We start from the raw sequence: 9,044 nt of genomic DNA, 5'->3' as shown, positions 1-9,044 counted from the left end.
TATATGCCGTGGGAACGGCCCTAGAAAAGGCAAACAGACAAAAAAAAAAAAAAAAAAAAAAAAAGATGGTGCTGGATTTGTTTGGCCTGTGGGCTGTTGTTTGCTAACACCGACTCTGTGACATTTTGCTTCATAACTTTTGCTTTCATATAGTTTCTGCTTAGTCATTGTGGACTTCCTCATGTTCATGCCTCTCATCTCCCCTCATGACTTCTTAGAGCACTTTTTCACCCCCAGTCGCTGCTACTGATTACCTATTTCTGGCTATATTTCACAGTATTTTTGGCAGCAGGTAGGGGGAGACTGGGCCACAGCAGTGAGTCCTAACCACTAGACTACCAGGGAGCTCCCTGCCAATTTTAAGTTCTGGGTGGTAGCCACTTTGCATGTCATTAGTATGATATTCTGGGATAGGAAAGTGATTTGCTTGGCTATCTACCTTGTTGCTTTATTATAACCAATTTCATATTACATTCCTTTTAAGGGTGTATTCCTTACAATCCAAATTTTATTGCAAGAAATGGGCTCGTTTGGATCATTTTAAGAAGTTTATAGAACTTGCCTCCCTTGTCGTATTATTCATGTGATTCATCTTATTTCTCTGGTTTTCTGCATGTTATCTTCTACTTTCAACTCGTTTCTTCATACTCTGTCTTCCTCTACCACCTAGCTACTGAGTACTTTGTTTTTTTCTCATTCATAACTTGAGTTTGTGCAGCCTCTATAGGCATGGTCTCTACTCAGCCTCATCTTTCTGCACGTATCTGTTTCCATTCTTGGTCTCCATACTGCCCAGTTGTCATTAAATTGAGAATCCGATTGCCTGTGGATTAAGTTTCCTCAGACTACAGGTGTAGCATTTGTTATTTGGCAGTCTAGGACATTTCCCTCTATTGATTGCCATGTGGAAATGGTTTCCTTTCCCTTTTTGTAATCCCAAAGTGCTTTAGACTAACTTAACTTACCTATCACAGGTATATCCAGAGTCATTTAATTGCTCTAAAACTAGAAGGCAACCCAGTTGTGGGACATCCAAAAGTACCATACATACCTAACTATTTTTGGAACCTGAAGTCTCACAAATGAATACATGACCCTGCTTTCTGTATATCCTTTGAGTATCTTCCTGCTGCTATCTGGCTTCCTCATCCTCTGTTCTTTATCCTATTTCTGATGGATAGTTTCGGCTAATTTTTAGCTTCTGATTTTTGGGTTTACCAGTTGATCTTACTTAAATCCTTCATGATTCTTAACATAGGCTGTGGTATATTCTTTGATCACATATCCATTCATTTCAGCTGCAGAGTAATTTTGCTCCTCTCTTTTTCCTCAGTTGTAAGTTAAACCTAATTTTCTCACCTCGTTGTTTGGGGACAGCTTTCATATAGTAAATCATAGGCTGATGACTGGCTTGTGGATGTCTGTCCTTGGTTCTGATTCTTATCCTTGATCTGAATAGCCATGGATTCAGAGGAGGGATAATTGGTGGCAAGAATGTTTTCTTGGCTAGACTTGTTTGCAGTACAGTTTCCTTTAGAAGAATTTTGAGCATGGGTGACACTATGACGTATCTGCTTTATTCTGTCCACTTTAGCTCCCTAATGCTGCTTCTTTGCAGCATCTACCAAGTCTCTCAACGTCTCACCTTCTAAATTGAATATAAAATGTAAATTCCATGCCACAAGCTGGTTTGCACAGCATCTTTAAAACAAGGGGTTTTCCACAAGATCACAGTCAGTTCCCTAAATTGCATTCCTCATGAGGGGCTATTCTGCTTCTTACTATTGATTAGGCACTTCTGATTGCTAGAAACAGATTCCACAATGATCTAATGACAAGTTATTGTTTGGCTTGTGGGAAAATAATGGTGACTGGAATCACATGACATTCCAAATATAGGGGAACTTTAATATGGTTATGGCTTTTAGGGAATGGGACCTGGGTCCAGAGAAGCTCTGGGAAACTCAGCAGCAAGAGTTTGTGGTTCTTCATGTTAGGATTGTGCCGTTTATGTAACTGAGCTACTCTGTCTTAACTTTTGTCTCTATTTCTCTTACTGCCTGTTGGCCTGGCCTGTCCATTTTGTTTTATCTTTTTTTTCCCCTCCTCATATTTTTAGCTTATTCATAGGTTCTGCTTACTTAGGGCTTCACCTTTGCCGTAAGTTTTGCTTCCTTGTGGCCTTTGTGGCCTCACCTCTGCATTATATTGGCTTGCTATGTATTCTTTCAGCTTCAGTTCCCTTTGCTAGCTATGATTACTGCTTTTTTGTGTGTTTGTGTGTCTCTTAGGGCTGCACCTTTGACATATGGAGGTTCCCAGGCTAGGAGTCAAATTGGAGCTACAGCTGCCAGCCTGTGCCACAGCAGTGCCCAATCCAAGCCGAGTCTGTGACCTACACCACAGCTCAGGGCAATGCCGGATCCCTAACCCACTGAGCAAGGCCAGGGATTGAACCCATGTCCTCGTGGATACTAGTCAGCTTTGTTAACCACTGAGCCACAACAGGAACTCCAATGATTACTATTTTTGATAGCCCTATTCTAATTTCTGAGAAGACAGATTTACTAGGCCTGACTTATCCTAGTGTTTAGTTAGATGTTTATATACCAACAGCAGCAGTTTGTGGGTCTTTTGTGTTCTATTTAGTCTCTGCCTCTCTTACTTCATTTCTTCTAGTTTCCAATGCATCCATTAATAACTGGCTTTTCCATCCTTTATTTCAGGGGTTGCAGTTGTAAATGCCTGCAGGTTTCAGTTCTGTAAGATAGTTCTGATATTTATTTTCTTTATTTCTTGAAACACTGCTGTGTTTTTGTTTTCTTTTCTACTTTTGATAGACATTGGAAAAGAGAATACTCTTAAAAAAACAAAAGATTTCAAATGCAATGGTAAAGAGAAGTTGATGCTTCTAAGAGAGAGTGTTTGGGTTTAAGGTCCACTGGAACATGAGCCTTTAATCTGTAGGAGAAGGCTATTACTCCTTGGCTCCTGTTGATTGTTGCCCAATATTGACAGGATTTCTTGCTCTATACCAAGACCCTAATTTTGAGCTCTTAGCTTTTTTTTTTTTTTAAATGCCACAGGTCAACACAGTGTGTTTATAAATGCTTTTATAACCTCATAGCTTCTGCTTCTTTATAATTTTGACCATGTGGGAAATATACTGTATGGGAAACCTACCACGTATTTCCCATGTGGTATGAAACATGAATGTGTAGTATTAGCCATTCAGCTTGGCCTGAGATTGGCAGTTTTCCTTGGGTACTATTTAAAACTAGGTCACAGTTTTGAATAGAATTATAGAGATTAGAATACAAAAAAAAATTGGAGTTTCCTTATGACGCAGTGGATCAGGGATCTGGCATTGTCACTGAAGCAGCTTAGGTCACTGCTGTGGCATAGGTTCAGTCTCGGGCCTGGGAACTTCCATATGCTGCAGGTGCAGCTGAAAAAAGGGGGGAAAAAAAGAATAGAATAGAATAGGAAAAAATAAGGTAGAATATTTTAAAAATGAGAAAATATTTGTTCCATCTTTATGTTTGTATATATATGTGTTTCTTTGGTCAAATGTAATTGTGTTTCTTACTGTGGATTAAATAACTTTGTAAGATGCTGGGTGAAATAGTGTGAGCAAACTGGCATCCTCTGGCCTAGATCCCTCCTATAGACAGGTCTTCATTGTCTCATACAGTGTTTTTTAAAAATCTGGTGGTTGTCAGGGACTGATGGGAGGGGGAAAATGGGAAGTTGTTTAATGGGTATAGAGTTTGAATTTTGTAAGATGAAAAAATTCTGGAGATTTGTTGCTCAACAATATGAATGTACTTCATGCTACTGAACTGTACACTTAAAAATGGTTAAGATTGTGTTTAAAAAATGGTTATTAGTCCATTAAACAAAGTTTACACAGTCATTAGAATATTCTTGAATATGTTAAATATAGTATCTTCAAATTTAAAAATGCTGGTATGACCATCTTTGATAGAACATTCCATTTCTGTATATCAGGGGCCAGCAAACTATGGCTCATGGGTCAAATGTAGCCCACTGCTTGTTATTTTTTACAGCTTATGAGTGGGAGTGGCATTTACATTTTTTAATGGTTGAAAAAATTCTACAGGAGAATAATATGACCTGTGAAAATTGTACAAAATATAGATTTCAGTTTTATTGGAACATAGCTAGACATTCACTTATGTATTATCTATGACTTCTTTTGTGCTACAGTGGCAGAGGAGTTGTGACAGTGATCATATAGCCTACAAAGCCTTAAATATTTACTAACCTGGCCATTAAAGAAAAACTTGGAAGTTGCTCTCTTGTAGCAGTTGCCAGTTACCGGATCCTTTACAGCATCATCTTTGATGGCTTTAAATGCCTAATTCGCAGCTTTGTCATGCACTCCTACTGGCTATTATCAGTGTATTCTAATATGTGGGGAGATTCTCACTTCCTTATCCTCTACTGTGACACCCTAACCAATTCCAGCAAACTCACTTACTCAAGCTTCAGTTATGGCTGGAATCCTATTAGCAATTTCTGGTATTATAAGATCTTTTATTTTCAAGAAACAGACTTCTCTTGAGTCAGCCAGGCAGTTTGGACCACCCATGGCGATGCATGGCCACCCTTTAAGGCAGACAAGCTTTTCTTAAAGAGTCCAAATAAAGAAAATCCTACTTTTTTTTTTTTTTGGTCTTTTTGCCATTTCTTGGGCCGCTTCCACGGCATATGGAGGTTCCCAGGCCAGGGGTCGAATCAGAGCTGTAGCTGCTGGCCTATGCCAGAGCCACAGCAATGCAGGATCCAAGCCACGGCTGCAACCTACACCACAGCTCACGGCAACGCCGCATCCTTAACCCACTGAGCAAGGCCAGGGATTGAACCCACAACCTCATGGTTCTTCGTCGGATTCGTTAACCAAGCCATAGCAGGAACTCCAGAAAATCCTGCCTTTTGAATAAAGACAATAAAAAAAATAAAGAAATGAAATTCAGTTTCCTCTCTGAGGAGAGTTGGTTTGTGATTTGGAGATGGTTCCAAGATAGATCCAAGCAACAGGGGTTTATATGATTCATCTAGTATGCCACCTTTAACATCTTTTTTTTTTTAAATGAAAATTCTACGTATTTCAGGTTTACAACCTGATGCTTTGATATACCTAGTGAAATGATTACTATAATCAAGCGCCAAACTAATTAACTTCTTACATAGTTACCGTATTTTTCTTTCGTGATTGAGAGTACCTGAAATCTACTCTGAATGAATTTTCAGTATTACTACAGTGTTATTAACTGTGATCCTTATGCTTAATTCCTCTTTTTCTCTGCCTTCATGCCTTCCTCCTCATTATATACTCAAGCTTTAGCTTACTCCCTAGCTTTGTTGTATTATGCTTCCTCATAAGTTTTCAGTTATTCATTACTAAGCCTTGCTTACTACTCTAGTGTCTTTGGCTGTATCTCATGTTTCCCAGCACTGTTATTGAATATTGTTTCCTCTGCTATGGGCCTCACTCTTTCTGCATTTCACAAACTTTATTTTTCAATGCAAGGGTTTAAGTGGCTTCGCTTACCTTTGCTTGAGTAGTCAGTTTTTGAGTCTTACAGTGGCATAACACTTGGGTACTGTGTCTCATATCTGGTACATTCTGCTTGGGATGACAGGACAGGTCATATTCTAAAATTCATTACTCTAGGACTAGGACTGCCTGTCTCGAGAACTGAGTGGGACAGTTGAACTTAGATGGGACTTGAGTGTAGCCACCACTTGATTCACATGTGTTTGTATTGCATTTCCACATCTTGACCACAGAGCACATATACCTTTCATCTCATTTTTTTCATTTCTAAAGATGCTTCTGTTTATACTTTTCCAGCAGCTCTTAAGCAGAAATGTTAGAGAGTAACCAGGTCACAGCCAGATACTGTAGTCTGAAGTGATGTCATGAGGCCACTTTAGAAATTTGCCTGCCAAATTTGGAAGCATCCACCTATCTTTGATCTTCCTTGGTGACTGAATTTCCTCTGTTGTGATTGTACCAAAACTTACCTTCATGAGATGTGTAGTCTTGCAATAGTAACTTTGCCACAGTTCCTGTAGACCCTTAACATTCTAGCCTGGGTTGTGGTGGGGTGTGTCTGTTACTGTCCCACCACCAAGTAATAAACAGGTTTAAATATTCCATGTCCTACCAAAGTTCTGTTTATGTAACCCAACTCTACACTATTTTCTGATTACATAGGATTTCTGGTTTCAAGAAATAAGACACAGGGTTAGCTAAAGAAATGGATATTTATCATATAGGTTCATATAGTAAGACAGAGTAAAGAAGATAGGGATTTCATAGGAATCTTAATCACTTGGGATTTGTAGACCTTTTCTGTTGACTTGAATGAGACCAGCTATTTGATCAGCTATTCTTCCATCTTCATTTTTTCTTCCTCATGACTGGATTTGCCACTAAGCCCTACTTTGACGAGGCTTTCAGCTTCAGCATTCACTGCTAATGACCTAGTTTTCATTGTTTCTACTCAAATTCCAAAGAATGAGAATCTTAATTGGCCTAGTTTATCTGTGCAGTGCTTTTTCATGCTGAGACATGTCATAGGCTCCTGGCAATGTATGTCCCATCAACTGTGCTCAGTGGAGAGGATGTAATAATAGATAATGTAAAACAAAAGCTGGTCATTAAGGGCTGTGCTACAGCTGTGACAATAGATAGAATGGTGGTCTTCAGAGGGGAGTGAATATGTATTTGTAGGAACCTGAACTGACACATTTAGCCCAATGGTTCTCAAACTTGGGAACCTATGGTCTAATCCATGTTATTCCATGCCTGTTGGAATGGTAACAGCACCATATCTAGCTGTAACAGAGACAAAGTCATGCTTTCCAGGGTCGATACCTTGTGATTATATCAGAATTTGCATGTCATCGTCAGAAGAGAAACAACTGTTGAACCCCGCTTGGCTTATTTCTTTGTAGTTGCTGTAATCAGTCACTACCATTTGCCTCAGTGCTTAACCCTAAGTGGGTGCAGGTATGAATCACAAAGGCAGCTGTATAATTAGTGGCTTTGCTACAACATAAACTGGGCTTCTGAAAAAGATTTCGCTCTGGTACATGGGGTAGATTGTGTATGATTTTTTTATTCTATAGTCATACCCTATCAATTCCAAGTGTTTTACATTTCTGCTGGGCGTTTTTTTCATGCAACTATATTTCTGATAGAAATTTCTATATGAAGTTGGCTCTTTTGGTCTCAAGAAAAGAAGTTAATCAGCCTACCTCATTAATAGGGGTTTATTGTATGTAAACACGTTGAACAATGTGGAAGATGGGGCTTTAATGGGAATTGATATGTGGGAACAGTATTGAGTACGGGAATTGGATTCTAGCAGCTCTGGGCACCTTAACAGCAGGTATTTTTGGTTCATTACTCTTGTGCTACATCACTGACATCACCCAGCCACTCTGAATTTGCTGTTCTTTCTAACTCAGTGGTTCTCTATCAGAGTTAAACATTAGAATCACCTGAGGAACTTTAAAAATAAACCAGGTGAGATATTGTGATTTAAGTGGCCCGGGCATCAGTATTTTTAAATCTCCTTACCATTGTTCATGCTTCTTTTGCTATTAACTGGCTTCCCTAACCTTTATTTCTCTACCTTCCAGCTTCTGCTTGCTTGTGGTACCCATGGATTGTATTACCTTGTAAATTTGCCTTCTCTTGGCCTTCATGAGCTCCCTTAGAGAAAAATCTATGGACATGACAGCACAATTAATTAAAGTATGTGTTGCAAAGGTTGGCAGATGTTTTCTGTAAAATTCCTGATAGCAAATATATTAGGTTGGTGAGCCACACAATCTTTGTTGCAACTATTGACTCAGGGAGTCAACCATAGACAGTGAATGCAAAATCTGGCTGCAGCCAGATTTGACCTACTGGCTGTAGTTTGCTGACCCATGGTCTGTTCTTTCCTTGTTCATAGTAAAACTTCTTGTTTATTCTTTCTCAATATTGTCTTAACTACTGTTCTCCAATTCAGTATTAACTTAAACTTAAGAATTACTTTGTTTAATTCTCTTCATCTAAAAACTTGGGGATATTGTAATAATATTGGACTTGTAAATTCACTTGGTCAAAATTAACACGTTTGTAACATTTCTTCTAGAGACATTTAGTCAAGTCTTTTTATGTCCTAATAATCATAATTTAACTAATAATCATAATTTTCATCATGTATATCCCTGATTTTTTTTTTTCTTTTGCTTTTTAGGACTGCACCTGTGGCATATGGAGTTTCCCAGGCTAGGGGTTAAATTGGAGCTGCAGGGAGTTCCCGTCGTGGTGCAGTGGTTAACAAATCCGACTAGGAACCATGAGGTTGCGGGTTCGGTCCCTGCCCTTGCTCAGTGGGTTAACGATCCGGCATTGCCGTGAGCTGTGGTGTAGGTCCCAGATGCGGCTCGGATCCCGCGTTGCTGTGGCTCTGGCGTAGGCTGGTGGCTACAGCTCCGATTCAACCCCTAGCCTGGGAACCTCCATATGCCGCGGAAGCGGCCCAAGAAATAACAACAACAACAACAAAAAAGACAAAAAAAAAAAAAAAAAAGACCAAAAAAAAAATAAATAAATAAATAAATTGGAGCTGCAGCTGCCAGCCTACACCACAGCCACAGCAATGCAGAATCCAAGCCGTGCCTGTGACCTACACCACAGCTCATGGCAATGCCGGATCCTTAACCCACTGAGCAAGGCCAGGGATCGAACCCGCAGCCTCATGGTTCCTAGTTGGATTCGTTAACCACTGCATCACAACGGGAACTCCAGTCTTTGATGTTACTGAGCATTTATTTTATCTAATTATGCCACTTGTTCAGATTCTGTGCTGATTAAGCAATTTTCATGATTATAATTTGGCTATAAGAAAAGAATATGCTCCTCATGTAGAAACAAGTATTCTGGTTACATAGATGAGTATGTTTCTTATAATAAATTAAATTGGCATGTTTAAGATTATTTACATCTCATTATA

The 9,044-nt window shown here is 39.2% G+C and overlaps 1 long non-coding RNA gene across 1 annotated transcript; it reads right to left on the bottom strand.

Annotated features, from left to right (window-relative positions):
• Positions 1-3,288: 3,288 nt before the first annotated feature.
• On the bottom strand, positions 3,289-8,651 carry LOC146394657 (uncharacterized). The gene is made up of 2 exons (XR_014835652.1): positions 8,549-8,651; positions 3,289-8,293 (listed from the first exon to the last, which is right to left on the bottom strand). It is a non-coding gene; the product is annotated as an uncharacterized LOC146394657 (long non-coding RNA).
• Positions 8,652-9,044: the final 393 nt, after the last annotated feature.

Source organism: Sus scrofa, chromosome X (genome assembly GCF_054392235.1).
Source record: "Sus scrofa isolate SSC_HxYL_T2T_F1_AM1 chromosome X, Sscrofa_HxYL_maternal_Yorkshire_Landrace_v2.0, whole genome shotgun sequence".
In the NCBI taxonomy this organism is placed as follows: Eukaryota; Metazoa; Chordata; class Mammalia; order Artiodactyla; family Suidae; genus Sus; species Sus scrofa.
This window is presented reverse-complemented; position numbering and strand designations above follow the sequence as displayed.